General features: G+C 38.2%; 1 protein-coding gene across 5 annotated transcripts in view; it reads right to left on the bottom strand.

Annotated features, from left to right (window-relative positions):
• Positions 1–24086, bottom strand: part of ACSL6 (acyl-CoA synthetase long chain family member 6) — a 243000-nt gene that overhangs the window by 154337 nt on the left and 64577 nt on the right. The window contains exon 1 of one of the 5 annotated variants that reach the window (XM_072400828.1): positions 23742–23884. The exons of 2 other annotated variants lie outside the window; for them this stretch is intronic. The gene's annotated coding sequence lies outside the window, so the exon portion shown is untranslated. Of the gene's footprint in view, positions 1–21452; positions 21607–22065; positions 22281–23741; positions 23885–24086 lie in introns of those variants that run through there. 2 more of the 5 variants (XM_072400826.1, XM_072400827.1) reach the window with 2 other exon arrangements.

The following is a 24086-nucleotide window of genomic DNA, read 5'->3' as shown; positions in this document are numbered from 1 at the left end:
TTTCCTCCTAAGAAAATTAATCTTTTATCCTTTATCTCAGTTAATCATTAAATTAGAAATTTTATCATAATCCACTGGGAAAAGAGAAGATTACATTGCAAACTATGTTAGTGTGATTTGTTTGGCATCATAATGCTATCTGTACATGAAACCCAACAAGCACTTGCTTAAAATTTAAAAGTAAAAATAATTGATTAGACTAAATGATGCAAGGGAATAGTCATTTTGGTGGTCATAAATGCATTCTGGTCTACAAAATGTATTTCTTCAATACATCTGTTTTTAAGACATACCCTGCATCCCCAATAATTTAGATTTGAGAAGATAATTAATAGTTTGGCCTCATTTCATTTTGTTATCTAACAATATCCTATTTTTAATGCTAAGCGTTTCACCTTTTTTGTACATGGACCCTGTCTTACAATGTGTAAGGGACCGTGATAAAGGAAAACAGAACTTCCATGTCACTGCCCACTTGTCCACCTCCTCCTAACAGGTCTACTAGGTCTTTCCAAAAATACTGTTTGGGAGTTATGACAATACAGGTAAAAAATGTTTTTGTTTTTTTTTAACAAAACATAATTAGTAATGGTCTGTGGTTGAGGAAGTCCGTACTGTGCTTGCATTTTTAGAAAACTTTACTTTTAATTACAGAGCTGTATTTATTTTTTTAATTTTATATGTAACCAGAGTTTTACTTTGAAGGTTCAATCCAATTGATACGCGATATATACTGTAATCAGAAATGTGAAGTATTCTGGTGCACATCTATGCAAACATTTTTAATTACACTTGAATTTAGTGGAAAAGAATTGGGACTGTAAGATTTTACTGCAATTGGATGCTCTATTGGAATGATAGTCACCTCTTTATAGGAAAAAAAAAAGAAAGGTTGTTTTGCCAGAATGGGAAATTATATAATGACAACGCAGACAAAAGTTTTTTGTCCCTCTATAAGCTTTCAATTGGTGTCTGTTTCCTGTTGCAAATAGACCCCTACTTCATATCTGGTAAAATGTTATTGCAAGAACAGGATGTTAAGGGAAATTTATCTTATGTGCTAAAAAGCAGCAACCTGAGAAAAGGTTTTAAGCTTTATCATTTCTATTTAAAACAAAACATCATTAAAAAAGTTGTACTTAATTAGTGTTGGTGTTGAATTCGGGTTGTCCATATATTCGACACGAATATGGCTGTTCAAATTTGGATGGACCTGAACTAAAAAAAAAAAAAAAACGAGATTCGATGGCAAAAATTTAGATTAAAAAAAAAAAATGTAAAAAAAAATATGTGTTAAAAATAAAATTAATGTTAAATTAATTTATTGAGTGTTTGACTTTTTTTTTTTTTTTTTTTTTTTTTTTACAGGTTATCCTACAATGACATGATATCTCTTACTCTGTAACACACTTTCCAGCACAGTAATTTTATGATACATTTGTTACATTTTTCTTTTCTCCACTGCGAGAAAAATGTAACAAATGTATCATGTTACTGTGCTGGAAAGTGTGTTGCAGAGAAAGATACTTGGTGGGCATCTTCTCAATGATTGAAGCCGAGTCTGCAATCATTGAGAAGAGTGTGTGATCCCCGGGGCACTACAGGGTAATAAACCTATAGTGCCCCGGGGATTGCACACTGAGCTAATCAATGATTGCAGCCAAGGCTGCAATCATTGAGAGGAGTGTGCGATCCCCGGGGCACTACAGGTTAACTAACCTGTAGTGCCCCGGGGATCGTAGTGGAATGGCAGAGTTTATCTGCAGTTCAGTTCCCACAGTCATATGACCGTGGGAACTTTGCGTCACAGCTGTGACTGCAGGCGATCCCTGCAGTTGATCGAATGCCGAGGAATGCCTGTAGAGACCAAGGCTGTAATCATTGAGAGGGGTGTGCGATCCCCAGGGCACTACAGGTTAACTAACCTGTAGTGCCCCAGGGATCGTAGTGGAACTGCAGAGTTCATCTGCAGTTCAGTTCCCATGGTCACATGACCGTGGGAACTTTGCAGTCACAGCTGTGACTGCAGGCAATCCCTGGGGCACAACAAGTTAATTAACCTATAGTGCCCCAGAGATTGCACACTAAGCTAATCAATGATTGATTGGGAAACTCTATCCAAGAACACAAACAACTAGTAATAGTCCTTAAAAATAACCTGAATTCTCCCACTATTGACTTCAACAGTTCAGCACTTCGAATTCGGCATTCGATCACCCAAACAATATCTCACTATTCGATCAAATAGCTGTCGAATAGTGATATTCTTGAGATAATAGATCAAATAGTGAGATATTCGACCAACACTATAACTAATACCTCACAATTTGGAGAAAGGGAAGAGGGACACTTTTTAGCTTAAAGTATAAAAAATGAATACTCAAAAATGGAGGCTGTATACCCACACCAAAAAGGATAGAAAAGACATAGGGACCCTCTAAATCATAGGTAGGAACAGTCTGCAAATGCTGCATGGCTACAAATACAAAGATGATGGCGGATGGCATTTTTAAAGTGCTTTCGATAAATCCTTTTCTCATATATGGATTGCTGACTGAAGCTTTGTGATGCTGTGTCAGCGATCCAATGCACGGATTTGTCACTTTCCAGTAATGTATGGCTGGACTGCTCTTTGGAATAGATGAAAACTGATCAGTGAAGCTGCTGAAACTAGAATGTAAATAAAGAGGCAAAAACGGTGGTTTTGATGTGAATACAACATGTTCAAACTCCTGTTAACTAAATTAAATTAAACATAATACAATTCACATGACTTCTGTGATCACACATTCCTGGGGTTGAGCAAGCGATTAGCAGTTACAACTTGATTGAAAGGTTTCAATTTCAAGATCTATTCAGTTGACAATGCTATCTACCTAGTGGTGTTACATATTAAATTATATGTTGTTTATTTATCTGTAGTGCAGTATGCATCACAAGTTGCTGACTTCATTTATATGCAAATTTATTGTCAAAGTATTGTCCTTTGACCTGCAAAAAATGCCAGTTGCCATCTTTCAAACTGTAAAAACTAATTTTCAACCTTAAAATTACTCACTTAATGGTAATTATTTTTATTAACTCATTTCTCCCCTTTTATCCCTAAATTATTCATATGCATAAGGAACATGATTTTTATAAAAAAAAAATCCTGGGATTAAATTTGTGTTTTTTTATCAACAGCAGTTTTGTATAGTGATTGACTATTTAGTAGTGTTGGTGTTCAAATTTGGGTTGTCCTAATATTCGACCCAAATATGGCTGTTCGAATTCAGCTAGACCCGACCCAAAAAACACAGGATTTGATGGCACAAATTCATGTATAAAAAAAGTGTTGCAGCTTTGCAGTTCAGGAGGATCTGTTAAGCTCTGTCAATGGTGAGGTCATAGCAATTAATTAGCGCACACCTGCTTCCTGTTCTGTGCGCATCTACAGTCCATTATAGGCCAAAATCTTTAATGCTTCATCTTCTTTTGGGTAAGTGCCACATTTTTGTTACAATATACTCATTCACAAAATTGCTTCATTTATTGTAAAATTTGTTTCACTGTTTTGATACTTTTTGGTTTGCTTGCAACACTGCAAACTTATTTAAATCAAGCTGTATATATACTAATTAGCACTTTATAATATGTCATCACATCTTTACAGAAATCAAATATTTGTAAATGTATCAAGGGACATTTCACTTGTGTGCGTATGTCAAAATACATTTAAATGCATGTAAATACATATGCATTTTCATTATTACTATTTTAACTCGACTGGTTTGTGGGGGGTGATTATAAAGTAGGTTTGCTTGGATGGTATGCATTGATGTGACTTTTTAATCCTCATTATTGTATGTTTCATCTTTTACTGCAATGTTTGTGTGCCTGGTTTGTAATGACGGTTTCTGTTTAGCAATTCTTGAGCAATGTTTTGTCATTTTTTCCACAAATGTTTGCAAGGTTTCCACTACAAACTGCTACTTGAACCCCCTCATTGCCTTTGTCCCATTCTCCAAGTCACATTGTCACATATTGGTATTTGAATGTATTATGTACATACTAATTTTATGAATAAATTGTCATGGTTTTTATTTTGTTTTTTTTTATTTTTTTTAGTCTGACATTTGCACTCATGTTGATTTGCTGCCACACAACCCCTCTGTTCATTTGTAGTAGTGTTATATTAGCTGTCCAGCTGAGTTGCATACTAACACACCTGATGGTAATGGAAGAAATTCCAGGTTGCCAAGAACAACATCAAACCACATTGATTGGCAAACTCACAAGCGGGGTCAAGCACTCTTAGAAATGAACAGATGTTCTGTTGTTGCTCAACATAATTTTGCTAATTAAATACTGGATTGTAAGCATTATTAAGGTGTGTACATAAAACAAATAGTATTAGTATCTAAAACTTCCAGGGACAAATACACTTTGAGGCATACATATTTTCTTGCTTTTCCGCACACCTGCTTACCAGAAAGAAGTGGAATATTCTTAAATTGCCAAGTCAGTCACCTGATCAGAACCCAATTGAGCATGCATTTCACTTGTTGAAGACTAAACTTCAGATAGAAAGGTGCACAAACAGCAACTGAAAGCCGCTGCAGTAAAGGCCTGGCAGTGCATTAAAAAGGAGGAAACCCAGCATCTGGTGATATCCATGAATTCAAGACTACAGGCTGTTGTTGCCAGCAAAGAGTTTTCAACCAAGTATTAGTAATGAACATTTTATTTTCAGCTTTTTATTTGTCCAATTACTTTTGAGCCCCTGAAATGAAGTGATTGTGTTAAAAAAAAGGCTTTAGTCTCTCACATTTTTATGCAATCTTTTTTTTCAACCCAATGAATTAACGTTGAAAGTCTGCAGTTCATCTGCATCTTAGTTGTTTCATTTAAGATTTGTGGTAATGTACAGAGCCAAAATGAGAAAAAAGTTCTCTGTCCAAATGTTTATGGACTGTATACTGCAACTGTATACATATATATGTATATGCATGTATGTACATACATTAGTGCACTTGAAACAAAGCAAACAATATACACATAAAAAAATTAGTAAACTTTACCTAATTGTTCGGCGCATTTTTCAACTCATAGAACACAGTTCACACGCACATAGCGGTTACGCCTTGGCGCACACAATGCGCATCACACTCCAGAGGTTTGGTGCACAACCATGCGCATCAAACAACTGAGTTTTAATAAGCTAATTGTGCTGTTTTTAGCCAGTCAAACAAATCATAGAAGGGAACTGCTTAGAAACAAGCATAATTGACTTTTTAAGTTGTAGGTCCTGGGAGATTGTGAAAAAGATCACATAAAATCAAACCCCCAAAAAACAACTACAACATTTTTCAAAAACCTTTATTCAAAATTAACCCATGTGCTAAAAGGTCACATTAACATATAGAGACTACACAGACACCACTAAATTAACATGACAAAATAAAAAAATGCCTCTAATGGTGAGGATGTTGTGCTGCTGGTTACTGCCAGGTTGCGGTGCTTGGGCACACCAAGGTGGGCAAGCACGGTACCAAATCACCAGGCAAAGGGATAGTCAAGGAAAGCCAGGGTCGAGACAGGCAGCAAGCAAGGGAGGTCAGGTCAAAGGCCAGAGGTCAATAGCCGGAATTCAGGAGACAGATAGCAATGACACAGAGGCCACTGTGGGCACAGGGAACACTGGAGACACTGGAAACAGCAGGAGGCACAGGAGAAGCAGGGATAACCAAAGGCAGAAAGGAACAAAGGAATAGCACAAGGAAGTTGGCTGTGAACCAACAGACTGGACAACGAGAGGTTAACACAGAAGCTGGACACAGGAAACACTGGATTAGACAGCAGGTGTACAGGAACTAGTTCACAGAACTAGGGAGCTAGGCACTAGTAACTTGATGCACGAACACAGAATGGAGTCTATGAGCAAGTTAAGTAGCCAGTGCTGGTTAAGAGGCTACTTCCTGATTGGCCAGCGGTATGGACGGAGTCGATAAAGCCTAGAAACAGAGGCACGCCCAGCATAAGAACTGCTTACATGCACAGGAGAGAGCCTCTGGGGATCCCACACTGTCAGTAGGCTCACAGTTGTGTGCATGAATGAATGCAGCTGTTAGAATCATACTGTCATTGTGGGAATACCTGTCAAAAAGTAAAAGTAAAAAAGTTACACTAAACACACACATAAAACAAAATATTTTATTTTTTAAAGCCTTGTTTTATTAAAGCCTTTTTTACACATATTTTAACCCATTCAGGAAATGAGTAAGGGGTTTAATGTACCCCTGTACTCATTCCCCAGGGTGAGGGGGTGATCTGGGAGTCTTCCTATTAAAGGGGGGTTTCCAGATTCCAAAGTCCTGCTAAAAACACTTAAAATACCCCATTGTTTTCAATAGAAGCGTTCTTAAAAAGCTTACAATTGCTTGTAAAAGTGCATAAAAATGCATATAAATGTGGAAGAAACGTTTACATGCGTTTTTCAAATATTAACTACAATAATTAAAATTATTTATATCAATATATGTATCAAAATTTAAATGTATTTATATACATATATACACACATACATATATATATATATATATATATCTCTCTATTTCGCTGGCAAAAGCACCTATGTAAAAAGCTAAAATCAGTTAACTCTTTCTGAACCTGAAAATATTAGGTCATTTAAAAATATGCTTATTTCTCAGCAAATATAAATGTTTGAAACATTTGAACAGCCCAACACATTTTTATTTAGGTCTTAAGCTGCGTACACACTTGCAATTTTTGTCGTTGGAAAGGATCTTTCACGATCCTCTCCAACGACAAGGGACTGCACGATGCATGAACGGTGCTGTACATACAGCACCGTTCATGCTCTATGGAGAGGGGAGGGGGAGAGCGACGGAGCGGCACGTTTTAGGATCGGTTGTCGTCCATCGTCCGTGGATCCGGCAGGACGGTCGTTCAGTCGACACCGACTGTACACACGGCAGATTTTCGCCCGATATTTGGCCGATGCCGATTATCGGGCGATAAAAATCTGCCGTGTGTACGTAGCTTAAGTGAAAGATGTGTGCCATTAGAAAAAATGATTTTTTTAGGGGAACAGTGACTTTTAATGCAAGATTGCCAGTGTCGTGCTGCCCGAGATGCGCGGTTCGGAGCAGTTGATCATTTTATATAACTGCCAGGAGAATACGCCAGCGTATTCTCGCCGGCCGAAATTGGTTGATAAATAGGCTTTTGGCATCCGATTCCAGATCGCAATCATGCGAGTGCGGATTCGGCTTGATGAATCAGGCTCACTGTCCTGGGGAACAATTTGTGGTTCAGAGAGTACCACTCATTTACAAACATGGCACAAAGAAAAAGGGAGCTGCTACCCTTAGCAGGTAGATTATAAATTTGTCTTTATCTACTACGGTGAAAAAAATCAAAGTGAGGAGTCACCTGGTCTCCATGAGGTACAAATTCACATTTCCTTTATATTTTATTTTGTATCAACCCACCATGATATTGCCTAAAAATAGCTTCCATGCCCAGATGGTTTCTAACAAGAAAATACTAATATTCCACAGTACTCACTTCCTTTCCAGCATTATGCTCCAAAGAATCACTTCTTTGTAATCCAGTGTTGGGCCCAGACCACTATGGGCACACTTTTTGTGGGGCATTATCGCATTGGCCTGTGCTCAGAGTACTCCTGGACAGAACACGCTAACATGAATCATTATATTAGTGCTGTCCAATAGTAAGAACTGCTCAGCATGGCTGTGCATGCACAACAGCATCATTAACACTTTTATTTTATCATTTGTTCTCTGGTGTCATCAAACACCAAAAAATGTGGCACTAACTAAACATAAAGTAAAATCATGTTCACATTGGCAGTAAAAAAAACTAAAGAAAACTGCAGCATTCACTTCAATGTCAATTATTTTTTGCAAACAGTTTTAAAGCAGTAAAAGCCATTATTAGTTGGATGCTATATTAAATGAGGAGTAAATAAGAGATAATAATAGGAGTAAATAGAAGAAAATACCCAGTATATATAGAGACATTTCCCCCACAGAGGCAGGGATTTTTTTATGTTGTAATGATGCCATGGTGGTGAAAGTTTGAGGGGTGTTAGCCACAAGTGTCCCCCAATTGCACCTATTATTTTGTTTACCTGTTTTTTATGTTCTAATGATGACATGCTAATGAAATTGTAGGGGGTGGGGGGGGGGTTTACAAGTGTCCCCCAATTGCACCTATTATTTTGTTTACCTGTTTTTTATGTTCTAATGATGACATGCTAATGAAATTGTAGGGGGTGGGGGGGGGGGTTTACATGTGTCCACCACTTGCACCTACATTTTCAGAATGGACTTTTTCAAAAGAATTTGAGCTCCTAGATGCATTTGCCTTTAAAACAGCAACCTCAATGTTCAATTTTCACAGGTGTTTCAACTTGTAACCCCCATATCTTAAAATTCTTTGAATACATATATTGGTAACTGGTAGCTATGAGGGTCCCCTGTGTACCCTGAAACTTTCAAGTTGTTACAACCAACGGTTTAGGAGATATGAAGGTTTGATCACATTGATTTGTTAGGCTGCAGAATATGTCAAGCACACACTATCACAATGTGCTGCTAATGCCATTATACACACACTCTCAGGTAAACACATTTCACAGTTTTAAAATTATTTTTATAAAATATGAGCAGTGATGAAAGGGGGACACTGGCTGTCCTGCCCCCATCTTGCTATCACATGCACAATGCTCCTAAAGCATCACATTTTAACATGATATCAAGGGTGTCTTTCCCCTTTTATAGAATGTAAAAAAGTGTTGTGTTTCCTTTCCATTTTGGCAGAGTATCCCTCTCTTTCTGTCTTTACTGCAATGGTGGTAAAGGCTGAAGGGTATATCCGCAGCCTCCTGGGATATTTGTGTCACATATTGGAGGTGGCCGTGGGCTCAGAATACACAGCACTGAACAGTTTGGACAAAATACAAAAAGAAAGAAAAATTGGACATACTAACAAGTCAGGCATTAGAAAGTTGCAGCAAAGTATAGGGGGAAGGTAGAACACTGACACAATATTACTGGGTAGCTATGGCATAAACTAGACGCACTAAATTTGCTGTCTTGCATGTTCACTTTTTTTTTTTTTTTTTTTTTTACCAGCCAGCTACAGCTTCCCACCACCTGGCTGAAAAAAATTTCTGGGGAGAATACTGAAAACCATATATATTGCACAGGACCCATTGCTCAGCAACAAGCAAAGAACATACAATGGCAGAGTTTACATACAGCTTGGAAAACAGCTGGAGAGAGGAACTTCGATCCTGCATAGCAAGGGGATAAAAACAGACAAGCAACTATACAAGCCATTACCGTACTTAAAACATCTTTCATGCTGGCCAAGAAGCACAGTAAAATCACATTTTTTTTTTACCAGTAAAAGAAAACATGTGTAAGCAGAGTTCTTTTTTGTATTACAAGAAGGTGACTATCACTTCAAAACACATATCGTATCCATGGCCGTTTTTTTATACTATCTCACAATTTTGTCAGAAACAACTTTCGCTAAATACAATCTTGTAAGTGTCAATTAATATGAAGTGGCCTTACAAAATATGCAGATTTACTTAAATGAAGATTTATATGTTTTTCCCAGTTAACCACTCTACCAGTAAGATATATTATGCCAGCCTAAAACCTTCAAAAAGCATTATACCAGTTTAAATACCCATACCGCTCCTTGCCAACATCAAACCACATGTGTAAGTGTTGGGCCTTCTTACCTGAACAATTTTATTACATAGGCCTGCTCCAGACACACAAATGGCTAATAACAGTGCATCAATGCCAACACCAATCTGCACCTTTTATTAAGACCTTAATTAATGTAGACTCACAAGTTCATAAAGTTTATCTGACATAATCCAGTACAGTTGCTCCTCCTTTAAAGGGAAACTAAACTAAAAACCAAAAAAAAAAAAAAAAAAAAAAAAATACAATTACCTTCAATCCCGCAGGGCAGCCCGATCCATCCGGGGGTGTCTTGCATCTGGTCCAGCATTGTCCCAGCATCTGTCCTGGAACCGGCGCCTTGGACGCTGCCATCTTCGGGTCTTCTTCTAGGTTCTTCATCCTACGTCACCCGACCCAGGCGCAAGATCGGGTGACATAGGATGAAAAAAAAAATTGCAGATCTCACTGCACATACATTTTTTTCACTGCGAAATGCTCGGGCATGCGCAGAAGGGGCACCAAAGAGCCTCACAGTTTGCACTCCTATTCATTCTCAATCGCCTAGGCGATCGAGAATTAGGGGGTGGTGCTGTACCCTTTTTTTTTTTTTTTTAAAACAGAATTTTTACATGCCTTTTTCTTTTCCCTTTTTTTTTTTTTTTTGGAAAAGGGTTGCACCTAAAAAAATAATAAAAAAACAATAAAAGGGTTGTCTTCTGAGTTTAGGTATGCTTCAAAGACCAGGTTCGTTCCTGAGGTTCGTTCCTGAGACCTGGCCGTTAAAGGAATTTGTCTTTAGAGCATACCTAAACTCAGAATGTTCACTTTACACAAAAGCGTATTTATTTAAAGTAAAAATTTTGTTTGTTTGTGTTCTTTTTTAAGTGCAACACACTTTAAAAAAAAAAAAGGTGCAGCACCGCCCCCCAATTTTCGATTGCCTAAGCATTTAAGAATAAATTGGAGCGCAGAGCCTACTTCACGCATCCCAGGAGGCTCTTGGCTGCTCTTTTCGCACATGCCTGAGATGCTCAGGCATGCACAGAAGGAGCCCTTTCATCAATAGGGGATAACACTGGCAATCTCACGCGTGCGCAGTTCAAGATCAGGTGATGTAGGAAAAAGAATGTGGAAGAAGAGAAGATAATGGTGCCTGGCAAGTGGTAATTTTATTGTTTTGGGTTTACTTCTGCTTTAAGAGAGAAGCATTGAAGAGGAGATGCTAAATGGACTTTGTACAGTTTTGTACTTGTTGGAGGACCAAGTCATAAGTGTGGAGGGGGGAGGTCAGTAAACAGGTACCGTATTTTTTGCCGTATAAGACGCGCTTTTTCTTCCCCAAAACTTGGGGGGAAAAGTTAGTGCGTCCTATACGACAAATGTGTTGTAAAATAATTGAAATAATATACTCACCCGATACCCGATCCTGCGTGTGTCTCTGGCTGCAGCGTCTGTCTCTTCTCTCCTCTGCCAGCATCGTGTCTGTAAAGCAGAGCAAAAGAAGCCGGCACAGCGCCACCTGCTGTTTCCTGTCCTAAATGCCGTACAGTGGAAAAAAAGCACAGAGTGATCGGAAGGGGAATTTGAAAGACAGAGTGATCAGAAGGGAATTTTGAATGACACAGAGTGATCAGAAAGGGAATTTGAATGGCACATGAGTGATCAGAAGGGGAATACCGGTATGAATGGCACATGAGTGATCAGAAGGGGAATAATCTTTCAGAATCTTTTTTTTCTAGATTTTCCTCCTTTAAAATTGGGTGCGTCTTTTACGGCGAAAAATACGGTAAGTCACAAAGCTAGGACTACCTGTATAAAGATCCCAGAGTCCTTTTTGTTGTAATTACACCTTTTACTGATAACCCTTGGCAAATTTTCAGATATGAAATGCCCTTCCCCACAAAATAGCAGTTCAGAAACGACCAATGATCTTATGTCAAATCAAGCCAAAAATGTCCAAAAAAATGTCTTTTGAGGCCTGTAATAAAGGCTCATTGTTACAGATTATAAAACAACTGCAGTTTACAAAGGGCCATTCATTTTGTTAAGTAAAGCATGTAAGGTCTAAAGTGAAGTTATTTGTTTTTCCCTTAACAAAGAACTGTACAGGGAAAATGTTTACCAATCATTTTTGAAAGTGACACCAGTAGGACATTCGCAGGTGGTGATCACACCATGTAAGGATGCACGCACATCAGATAATCGTGCCTTAGACAAAGGGGTTGTGTTAATCTTGGGTGCACCAGCCAGAGCCACGGCCCACGTCTCCACATCACAGGCTCAGGGCGGGTTGTGTGTCTGGACACAACCCGCCAACTCTTCCATCGCAGGATCAAATCTGTGATGGGGGAGTGGGTGGGTTTTGGCATCATGATGTCACTCTGGGGGAAGTTTCTTCCCCTTTGGGTGACACACGGCTCCCCATGCATGCACAGTCCAAGAGTCCGTGCATTTAGTGGTCTGCGAGCTCCAAATGGTTGGGGACTACTGGGATAAAGCATTAGTCCTGATTGTTACCATCATCACAAATCAAGTGATATATAAACAAATTAAATGTTTACCACACACAAGTTAGATGTAATCAAAGGTCATATTTAATCTGGTATTGTCTATTTCTCAGATTGTCTAAGAATGTTCATTCAATGGCCCAGATTCATCAAGCAAAATCGGACGCTCGCTCGCGCATTCGTATTTGCGATCTGAAATCGGAAGCCGTCGCGCAATTCAGCAACTGAATGAGCTCGCTGCCGGAGCCACGCATCCCCAGCAGTTTTACACTGGCGAGCTTGCATTAAAAGTCACTGTTCCCCTAGAAAGCATTCTTTGTAATAGCACACATATTACCCTTAGCCTTAAAAAAAAAAATATTTGTGCTGTTCAAATGTTAAAAACGCGCTAAGAAAAAAGCATATTTTAAAACGACTTATTTCTTTCCTGTTGGGCAACAGTTAACCAAGTGCAGCTCCTCTACATAGGCGCCTATATAAAGGCTTACGATGCCTGATCGGAGGAGCCGCCTGCGGGTAAATCCTGCGACTGTCCGCGCGCGAAGCCTCGGCTTTGCCATCGGACTAGATTTTCCCACAAAAGTCACAAGCACACACACGTTCTTGTTTGCTTCTTATAGATATATATGTATATGAGTGTGTGTGTGTAATATATATATATATATATATATATATATATATATATATACACATACACACACACACACATAGAAAATACTTTTAACAATAAATCCTCCCCAACATTATTTTTTTTTTTTAATTATTAGAATATCTGTTTACTGGTGTACATATCTAAAGGATTATATCGATCAATGATAATGAAATGTCCAATTGCAAAAAAAACAAACAGCCAATTTTGACAGACTGCGCAAGTGCTAATTGCAATGAAGATTCTATCACCTGTGCGCTTAAATTTGAGCATATATAGGGGTGTGTTTTAACTTGCTTTTTCCTTTTGTTTTTTTCTTTTCTTGGAGGGGCTGTTGTTTTGTGTGTTAACCTAATTAATCTATGTTGCTGCATTTGATACTTTGCTTACCATTTAACACAATAGCTTCTTTTTTAATTTTTTTTTTTACTTTGAATGTTTTAATGTCTATTTTGCAATTTTGATGTCAGTTTTAATGCTATGTTATTGTGTTTGTGGCCATATTGTATGATTGCAAAATTCTGCCTTTATTACCACTTTTCAACGCTTGTCCTGCATAAATATTTTCTAGTCCAGTTTTCCACCCTTGATAGGGCAAAATTGCATATTGGTTTGGTAAGTATTTTTTTTTTTTTATTAGCAACCAATAAAAACAGACAGTTACATAACTCAAACTGGTATAGACAAATGACAACATCAAACAAAAACATGAAAGGGCATACAGTTTTATAGAAATAATCATATCTAATAATTTAGAGAGAACAGATAGCATGCCAGGTAAGGACAAATGGAAGAGGAAAAAAAAAAAAATTTATACGCACACAATAACATTCCCGTTATAGCAGTAAGCAATCTTCTATTGGGTTTCATTGGTTGCTGATTTTATATTAAGAAATAAAGAAAAAGAGAGAGAAGAAAGAAAGAGAAGAAAAAAAGAAAAGAAAGATAAGAAAGAAAGAGAAAAAAGAAAGAAAGAAGAAAGAAAGAAAGAGGGGAGAGAAAAAAAAAAAAAAAAGGGGAAAGGAGAAGGGGCTGGCAATGGACCTAAAAAAAGAAAAGAGGGTAGGAGGGAGGGGTGGGGCTTGATAAACAGTGGAGGCGCCTTAATCTCACGGTAAAGGGCGAAGCAGTCGCAAATAATCTGCAGTGGTCTTGAATTCGTCCCAATAATACCAGGTACGTTCAAGGTCTACGTGTAGAAGGGTTCCCTGCACTCACAAGCGCCTCCATATATTGATTATCATTTACCCTGGTCAACCATTGCTGCACAGTAGGTGGAGCAGTTTGTCTCCATAGTGGGGGGATGCAGGCCTTGGCTGCATTTAATAAATGTCTCAGCAGCGACCTTTTATAGCATTCCCTCGACATGGCTGATACATGAAGCAAAACAAGCTCCGGTTTATTCTGTATCGACACTTCTTTCAGCCTTTGCACAATATCAGCAACAACCGCCCAGAATGAAGCTAAACTAGGGCAGGTCCAAAATATGTGTAACAGCGTACCTACATGTTTTCCACAAGGGCAACACTCTCCAGGGGAAGGGAACACAGTAATGCCTTTCATGCGGAAAGACCTCGCCACCACTCTGAGAGTCTCACCTATCAGAGGGTGTCAGCGTAGGGCAGCCGTGTCCTCAACTGGGGACCATGCCGCTACACTTAACATTATAGGGGACTGCGCATCCTCCAGGGTCACCCATCCCTTTAAGCTGGCATGTCTACAGCAGTCCACTAAACGGGTCAGATGTACCGCCATGTGGTACAGTATTGAGTCTGGGAAAGCCATCCCCCCTTGATCCTTTGGAAGTTGGAGAATAAATTTGTTAAGACGAGGTGTTTCAGTGTTCCACACAAATCTCAGGAATTCAGAGCGAATTTTATGCAGCAAATGAAGAGGAATATGTACAGGTAACGTTTGCAGTAAGTAGAGAAGACGTGGCATGATGTTCATTTTTAAGATATTGCATCGGCCAAATCAAGAAAAGGTCTGTTGTCGCCATCGCTGGAGATCACTGCGTATGACGTTAAGTAGTGGTACAAAATTCAGTTCTACTACTCTTCTAAGATCAGCAGGGATATTAGTGCCCAGGTATCTGACAAAACCTTGAGGGTGCTAACGCTTTCCGCGTCTCAGGCGGTAAGTTAATGTCCAATACCTCTGATTTTTGGAGATTGATTTTATAGTCAGAGAGCTGAGTATATCGACGCAATTCTAAAAGCAAGTTGGGAAGGGTCACCTGGGGAACAGTAATATAGAAGAGAAGATCGTCCGCATATGCAGCCACTTTGTGATCAATGGAACCTACCCTAACACCCTTAATATCCAAATTCTTGCGAATATGGCCCAGTAAGGGTCATCCCTGTCTTGTGCCATTTGCAATAGAGAGTGGGCGGGAAAGAAGTCGATTTACTCGAACAGAAGCGGTAGGGTTTCTATAAAGGGCCTGTATCCACGTAAATAGCTTACTAGGAATGCCTATAAAATTAAGAACTTGGTGCATATATGTCCAGCTCACGCGATCGAATGCTTTTTCGGCGTCTGCCGAGAAAATCATTGAAGGAATTTTGTGTACAGTCACATGGTGGATCAAGTTTAGCGTGCGAGTAGTGTTATCCCTTGCCTCCCTAAATGGGAGGAAACCACTCTGGTCGGAATGGATAATGCGATGAAGGACAGGTGTTCTCGCAAGGATGCTAGAAAAAAGCTTAGTATCACAAATCAATAGCGATATAGGGCGATAGTTTGCACACAACGTAGCATCTTTGGTTTTAGGAAGACTGTGATATGGGCCCTAGAGGAGTCAGCAGGTAAAGGGTGTTCCTGAGAAAGTGGGTGAAAGCCGTCAAAAAAGGGCCAGAAAGTTGAGGAATAAAACGCTTATAATAGGCTAGGGTAAACCCATCGGGGCCTTACCCGTGGGTGCTTTCGTTACAGCTGCTTGTAACTCCGCCGAAGTAATAGGAGCATCCAAAGCTGTCAGGGCCTCTTCCGGAATCTTAGGGATACCGGAGGCCGCTAAATAGTCCTGTATATTCGTTATAATTGCGTCTAAGGAACCCGTCTCACGGCTTCCCCTCAAATTTTAAAGTTTGGAGTAGAATTCCTGAAAGGCATCAGCTATATCCTGGGAGCGATGCAGAAGGGTACCAGCACTCAACTGATACAAGTAATAAAGGTACAGGCCCTTTTGGCTCTTATGGCACGCGCTAATGCTTTCCCACATTTGTTATTATATTCATAAAAGAACGCCCTGCATTTGTCCAGTTGGGACTTTGCTTGAGAGCAGAACTGCATATTTATTCTCCCTCTCAGTTCTACTAATTGTGCCTCTATATCCAGGGAGTGGCCACGTTTATGTCTAGTCTCCAGAGTGTACAGATCTTGAACCAGCTGCTTCAGCAGCTGTTGGCGTTCTTTTTTAATCCTATGGCCTTGCTGAATTAACAGACCGCACACATAGCATTTGTGGGCTTCCCATACACTCAGGGGGCTAGAGACAGACGCTTCATTCCTATCAAAAAAGGCCAATATCTCTTTTTCCAAATTAGTCCCAAAACCGCCAGAGGATAGGAGAGATTCATTTAGACACCAAGAACCGCCCCCAGGGGGGGAAACATCAGACAATATCGTGATCGAAATCAGTGCATGGTCTGAGAATGTCATATTCCCTATCTCTGTACTTTGTACTTGAGGGATTGCATCGTGTTTAACCAGAAAAAAATCTATACGCGAGTAAGTTTTGTGGACAGGAGAATAGAAAGTATAGTCACGCTCACTAGGGTGCTGTAGTCTCCAGATATCAGTCAACTGATGAAGATGCAAGAGGCTTTTCAGGCGTCGCAAGACAGAACAAGGGAGGTGGGAAGCCCCCCTAGAAACATTGTGGGCCGGGTCCAATGCTAGGTTAAAGTCGCCCCTTATTATCAAAACTCCCTCCGCAAACACATCAGCAATCTCAAGAAACTTCTCCAAAAAAGACACTTGGTTAGTATTAGGGAGGTACAGATTAACCAGGGTAAACATGGTAAGTGTGGGTTTACATGTGCTTTGTTTGTTCTTTTTAATTGTTTTGTCATTTAGTGTAAAGTTTAGTGGTGTGTTTTTTTTGTTTTTGATGTGTTTTTATATTTTATTGTGACCTTTTACCAAATGTTTATTTTGAATAAAGTGGTTTCTAAAATTTTGTCGTTTGTTTTGTTATCTCCTTTCCAAACTCCCAAGACACAGTTTAACCTCCTTGCAGTTAAGCCCGACCTTCGCTCGGGCAAAAAAAAATTGCAAGGATGGTTAAGCCCGAGATTTTTTGTAAGTTACAGGTCTACAATTTAAAAAAAAATTTCATGAAAAACAGTGGATCACTTTTGGTACAGAAATCTAGACCTCAGTGTAACGCTTAGGTGGTTAAAAAGACAATTGTGATTGTTTTTAAGCTGTTCCTTCCTCTGAATTATTTATAAGGCTAAAAACAGCACAATTGTCTTATTAAAACTCAGTTGTTTGATGCGCATAGTTCTGCACCAAATTTCAGGCGCGTGTAGCTCATAGTTGTGCGCCACGGCGGACCGGCTACGTGCGCCTGAACTGTTTTATCAGTTGAAAAATGAACTGCACTTTTGCACAGTCCTCATTAAGGTAAGTTTGGATTTTATTTGTGTATATTGCATGTTTTGCTTCATATGCACTCATGTATGTATAGACATGAGTGCACATAAAGCCAAACGTGTGTGCATGCATTTAGATGTGTGTACATATACATAGAAAAGAGAAATTATAAGAAGAAATAGGCAAAGAGGGCTTTTTTGACCATATTGCTTCACATTGAAAAGCTTGCCTATTTCTTCTAATGATTTCGGATATCACAGGCTTGGCTACAAGCAACATTCATGGAGGATATTGCTTCTGGTTAAAAGAAGAATCCACCTTTATGTGCTTCCACTACCAAGCTGAGGGGAGTAAGTCAATTATATATAGTGGGCCAACATCTAAAATCCCATTCAAATCTGCAAAAACACCCTGAAGGGGTGGAAAAGCAAGAAAATGTTTGGCACAAAGTGGATTTGGCCTTGGAACTTTGATATACTAGTACTATTTGTTTTGTGTAAACACCTAAATAATAAAATAAATAAAATACACTCTAGTATTTATGAGCATTAAGTTAAACAACAACACAACATCTGTTCATTTCTAAGAGTGTGAGACCCTGCTTGTGAGCTTGGCAATCAATGTGCTTTGATGTTGTGCTTGGCAACCTGGACCTCTTCCATTACCATCAGGTGTGTTAGAATGAGTATGCAACTCAGCTGGACAACTAATTGACAACCAATTTGCACAGCAAGTGGAAGTATGTTTGTATACAACAGGGCTAAGATCAGGTAGCACAGCACAATGACAACAAACCTATAACACAACTACAAATGAACACAGGAGTTGTGTGGGGACAAATCAACATGAGTGCAAATCTCGGGGTAAAAGAAAAAAAAAAAAAAAAAGAAATAAAATCATGACAATTTATTCAGAAAATGAATATGCACATAATAAATTCAAATACCAATATGTGACAAAGGCAACGAGGGGGGTCAAGTAGGAGTTTGGTGTGGAAACCATGCAGACATTTGTACTCAATACTTGTACACACACACACACACGTCAATATAATTAAAATGCATATGTATTTGTATACATTTAAATACAGTGAAATCACTGAATGTTCCTTAATACATGTTATATGTTTGCCTATAATCCTTTACTAAAATATTTGATTTCTCTAAAGTCAAACTGGAACGAAATTTTTATGAGGTCACAAATGTTTGTTCACATATTTTTTTTACACTCACACTATTGTGTGATGACATACTTGAAAATGCCACTTAGTATATATCCAGCTTGATAGAAATTAGTTTGCAGTGTTGCAACCAAAAGAAAAAGTAACAAGAAGTGCAACAAATGAAACTATAAATGAAGCTTTGTGATTGAGTAGATTGTAACATAAAAAAGTAACACTTACAAAAAAAAACATCAAGCATTAAAGATTCAAAGTGACCACAAAATGAGATGCGCACAAAACAGGGCGCAGGTGTGCGCTAATCAATTGCTATCACCTCATCATTGAGGTTAACATCTCCTTCTGAATCGCGCAGCTGAAAATTAATCGCCCTAATTGGCATATGTTTTTTTTTGTTTTATAATTAACCTTTGCACATGAGTGGGTATTTTTCCTTGGCTATACATTATGTTTTACAGCTTTATATAGGTGAAGCTGTGTACACTCTAAACACAATAACGCACAGACTGAAGGTAAAACAGCTTCCACATTGATAAAAAGATCAGTTATTAAATGTCTTACTCATTGCATCTATGAATGCAGAAACAACCTCAAAGGTGTGGTGCAATGTCAGCAGGTAGTATATCAGTTTCACTAGTTTGACCACACATCTCTTGAAAACCAAATTTTTATTGGCTGCTATGTGTTACAACAGACCACATTTGGCATATTGCTTCTTTGTCAGATGTGAAACATAAAAAGCGTAATACCTTGAAATCTTACCAGGATATCTATTGAAGTTAGCTTAGTTAGCTACTAAATATGTTTGTTAATGTTGGTTTAATGTTTCACCTTCGGTAAATTTTGTCATCTTGGTCTGCAGATTTATGTTTTAGTGATCTCACTGATTCTTAAGCAAGATGTAAAATTTGTTGTCCACAAAAAACTAGTAAATGACTTCTGTCAGATGGTCAGACCCAAATGTTTCAGGTATCCATTCATCAAACTGATCTATGTTATGTCACTAATGATATTATAGCTGTATTTCAACTGTGTATTTGGTTGCTTGTCTAGAGTTTAGCTTCAGTTACAGTCCTTGCCTTTTCCTAGGTCAAGAAGCAAGGTGATTTCTTGAGCACAAATACGGATGGATGCAATTTCTTGAACACTGAACCTGAAACGAATGTTACTTGACTAGGGGCTTGGTAGACGTGGCATACCAGCCTAGATCATAAAGCTTTACTTACAAGGAACAGGGTTGAGTCTCTGTGCTATAAAGCAGGGGTCCCCAACTCCCCGGCTGCGGCCCACTAGTGGCTGTCTGACAGGTGGGCCGCAGCTCTGGCCATAGTTGTTCTTGGTGAGACATGTCCTCATGTTTGCTTTACATTACAAACTTTACAGGTAAATTGTACAATTCACCAGCAGACTATTCCTGGTTCAATACAGTGGACACAGTCGACAATAGAATCCTATTATGGAATACCTAACATACTAATATGGAAGAGACATCTCTATCTGTGTCTTCATATCCAAAATAGATAAAATGAGAAATATTAAAGTGTATTTGTATGAATGGAACCCCCTTTTTTTGTGTGTTTTGTCTTGTCTAGCTGTCGTGGGTATTGTTAGAGAGAGCATAAGCAGTGTTGTATACTGAGGTAAGACTGAAGGGTACAACAATAGCAAGGTGAGAAAAGAATGTAGTTTAAATTTTTTTTTTGTGTGTTTGTGGTAATAGTCCCTTTTATCCACGTATAATGAGGGCAGATATTAACCTCTCAGTTTAATCATGTTTATAATATGTAATTAATAAATAAGATATAAATATTAGTAATCACATACACCCCATTTTTTTTCTTCCTTGTTGTTTGTAGTAATAACTTTTTTTTCCTTCACATATAATGAGGGTCGATATTATCCTCTCACTTTAAACATGTTTATATTATATTATGATATTATAATAAAAAAAATAATAGTCAAGGAATTGAAATAGTTAACAACACTCATCATATTCACCATTCTTTTTTTTTTTCTTCTCTCTCCTCTACCTTTTTGGAAAGGTTCAAAGTAAGAGATAAAAATGAATATTATAAACATGAATGGAGGGCAACTTTAAAAGAAGAATAGGAATGTTAAGGGTGTAGTTAATAATTGATTAATATCTGGTAATGATTGTATATTATTTAATTTGTCAAGGTATTTTCCTTTTTACTTTTGTGTACTAAAGATGGATTTGTATATTGCTATCTTAAATGAAAATTAATAAAAATTATTGAAACCCAAAATAGGTAAAATTGTATTACACTATGTGAGGTGCACTGAAAGCTGAAACTCAAGTAACATATTGCATCCAAAATTCCAACAGCATGTAAACAAGGACAAGGACAAAAAGCATTTGGATATTTATTAAAATCGGTCTAACCCACCTAAGGAAAGGCCATTAACTTTTGGCTAGTAAAAAGCCAATTCATGATTCCCACATAAATTAGGAAACTTTTAAAAAAAGTATAGACATGTTCAGTTACAGAAACAGAAGTATAAAAACAGCAGAATTAACAAGTAATAAGCAGTATAATAAAGTCTCTTGATAATTTGGCACAACATCAAGCCATGCCATGGGACCAAGAGGAACATTTATCAGCCACAGTTTTTAAATGGAATACCACAGCCACAATAAATAAACATCACTAACCTGTTCTGCATGATGATTTACAGTTTTCTTAACCCTGAATAAAGAATAGTTATGAACCCTGTCATTTTTTAGATGTTTGTCACCAAATTCCCCCATTTGAAGATTTTACCTTTACCTCCTGCTTCAGCGACAACCAAAAACTGTTGGATTTTCCATCACATTCTGTACCAAAGTTGTCACCAAAAACAACACAGTTTTCTTTCCTGACTGACAGAAGCTTAAACCCTTCCCCACTCTATCAAATATTAAAAAAATTAGGTTTTAGCTTTTTAAACGTTAAAAAAAAAATATTGCCCGATTGGAGGAATCGGTCTGATCATTGTCAGACAGTCAGAACAGGGGAAGAACTTATCTTTAATGGACAAATATTGAAGGATCTTTGTTAGGTAAACTATCGATCTATCCTTATAATGACTTTTTAACTCTAGCATTTCTTTACTTCCAACTGTAATGAGGAAATATATACCTTTACTATACCAACAGATCCAACTACCAACTATACAGTTACTTTTTTTCATACAACACAACATATCAATCTTTAACAATCATATCTATATACACATAAACATGATCAATACTGTCAGTATATAAAAAAACTAAAATATATAATTTAGCCAGCAAAACTGTTCACCTATAAAAAAAGTATTAACAATTGGCAGCTATTGGTAAATAAATATATATGCTAGAAATAAAATCCGTTACTTTGAAGAGCGAACTCATACCTTGGTTGTGAAAGTTTTCACCACATATTACTGTTAGAAATCAGCAGCCTGTTATTATAGGCGAACAGTCGGCCTCATCCTGCACAGAAGGAGGTGTTGCAATTTCATGCACTGAGCTATAAACAGAGATGTTCATAATAAATTTGCTTTTTCCAATGAGCTTATTCTGTATAACAGAGATGCATGTTCGAAATCACCACAGGTCCCCACAGACAGTCAGCTCCCCTGCTGGAAAAACTTAGGAAAACCGAAAATAATGCTTTGCAAGTCCCTGTCTGCTCCACCTCCTTCCAATTTGTAAACTGCCCAAATGAGTTAAACTTGGCTCATGTCAGTTTAGGCTGCCTGGAGACAAAAGAGGGATCCAGGGAGATCCTTCAATACCTTGTGCCTTCAGAGCAAACAGCAAGCTCTTTATTTTCTATGTAAAATCGAAGTCAGTTTATTGAAGAGGTGGCTGTTCCAACAACATTTTTACAGAGTAGCTCAAAGACAAGACATGGTAAATGAGGAGCAATTTGACCAAATCAAACTTAGAACAACTTGGAATAACAGAACAAAGTATTGTAATAATGTGTCTGCTGATCAAAGGAAAGGTATTTTAAATGAACAAAAATTCAAAGATATCAGTTTCCTTTATTACTGTTTTTTATTGTAATCATTAATCCTAATTTAAAACTGTGGAAAAAACAAGCCCAACTCATCCAGTAATAAATCAATAGAGATAAGAACCAGATTTAAAAGAAAAAGTACATACCCCTGCCTATTCAAAAACATATTGTGATATCTATATATATATATATATATATATATATATACACACACATATACATATACATATACACACACACACACACTTAAATTTGACAATATACACAAAATAAATAATTAATTGAGATGGGAGTTAAAGGTCAATGTCTAGACAGATAATTCTTTGACTTGACTAACTTACTTAACCAATATATATGCTTTACTTCCTACCAATGTATGATATGAAAGGAGTTAAAGTACGTATATTTTCGGCTTCTACCTAACACGTTTGCCCTTATGGCTTCTTCAGAGGTAATAATGCAACCGCAAAACAGAGCTAATGAAAAAGTTGATGTAGGAGAAATATGGTTAGATATGTCTATATGTATAGCTTTTATTTAATTTATATATATGAATAAATGTTAGTTTAAACTTACTTATACTCTATAGCAGGGGTGTCAAACTATGGTCTGTGGGCCAAATATGGCCCGCAACATCCTTTTTATTTTAGCCCCCTTAGGAAACCTAAATATGAATTGCAGCTGTCCTATCGCTGCATTGAAATGGCGCTGCTACTACAATTTCAGCATCACTCCCGTCTATGGACCAGCAGCCTTTCTGCCTATGTGTGGCCCCACATTGGACTGTTTTATAAACGCAGGGAATTGTAGTAGCGGTGCTATTTCAGTGAAGAGGGAGTTCCAGCCACTCATAACATTAAGCCCTGCATTGGACTGTTTTCTGGACGCAGGAATATTAGTAGCGGTGCTATTTCAGTTTAAAAAAACAACAGCAGTATTTATTTTCTTAGCCAAGTGTTACAGCACACTCCACAGCTTTACAACAAAATAATAAACAGTAGCCCGGTTTGGGATCTGGCTACCTCACTCTTTCTAACACACATTATATCACCACTGTTCACTCACAGGTTAAGTCTTGTTTGCCCACTGGCTTTCCTGGAGCTCTTTCCCCTTTTTCCTGCAGCCTGGAACAGACTCAGGTTCCTTTCCCAGTCTGGAACACACTTCCTCTCAACCTGGAACCCTCTGGTTGCCTTCTCATCACACCCCAGCCTCTGACTGATCACACTTCAGCCTGCAACACACTGGCTGATCATTTCTCCTGCTTGCACATCTCTCCTGAGTGCAGGTGCATATAACCCAAATCAGGATTGGGTTGGGCCAGGGAAAGCACCCTTTCACTCCCTTTGCCATTTAACACTGTTAAATGTCATTTGCCACTTGGTTGCCCAATCAAACGGAACATCCAGG

The sequence above is a fragment of the Pyxicephalus adspersus genome, chromosome 2 (genome assembly GCF_032062135.1).
Source record: "Pyxicephalus adspersus chromosome 2, UCB_Pads_2.0, whole genome shotgun sequence".
NCBI classification, from domain to species: Eukaryota; Metazoa; Chordata; class Amphibia; order Anura; family Pyxicephalidae; genus Pyxicephalus; species Pyxicephalus adspersus.
This window is presented reverse-complemented; position numbering and strand designations above follow the sequence as displayed.